Here is a 596-nt window from a genome sequence, read left to right as displayed (position 1 = left end):
CCAGCGTTGCATCAAACAATAGTTTCAGTTTCAGAATCAACAAGTGTTTCCCCGTTGCGCCTCTAATGATGCCGAAAAAGTTATGTTTAACAAATTTAAGATGGCAATGAATCCGAACCGTGATCAACCATTTTCTTGCTTCAGAGACAGGTGTGGGCGATGTGATCGAAAAATTCCCAGATAGACATCAACTGAAAAATGCCCACAGAAACAAACGACTCCTTTACATGTTCGGGAAAGAGAAAGAAGCAGATCCCTCGTCGACGAATAACTTTCTCGGGCCGATAATTGTCAGCCCGGCACGGGGCTCAGCTGTGCAGCGGAGGCAAGCATGTGGACGCCGAGGGCCTCACGTGGCGCTTCTTGGAACTATTTCTTACGTGCCGCGGACCTGATGAGGCTGAGCACATCGCCCTTCCCGCTGGCCCGCGCGCGCCGAGGCCCTCGCGCTCGCAGCACGGGAAGCGAACCAACTCTTGAGGACGATCCTTCATTGGTATATTTACTAAGAAAACAACAACAAAACCACAGTAAGACCGCATAACTATATCGGAAAAACGAAAATAAGGGAAGCTCCCTTTGAAGCTGGATCAATG

This window comes from Penaeus monodon, chromosome 24 (assembly GCF_015228065.2).
Source record: "Penaeus monodon isolate SGIC_2016 chromosome 24, NSTDA_Pmon_1, whole genome shotgun sequence".
In the NCBI taxonomy this organism is placed as follows: Eukaryota; Metazoa; Arthropoda; class Malacostraca; order Decapoda; family Penaeidae; genus Penaeus; species Penaeus monodon.
This window is presented reverse-complemented; position numbering follows the sequence as displayed.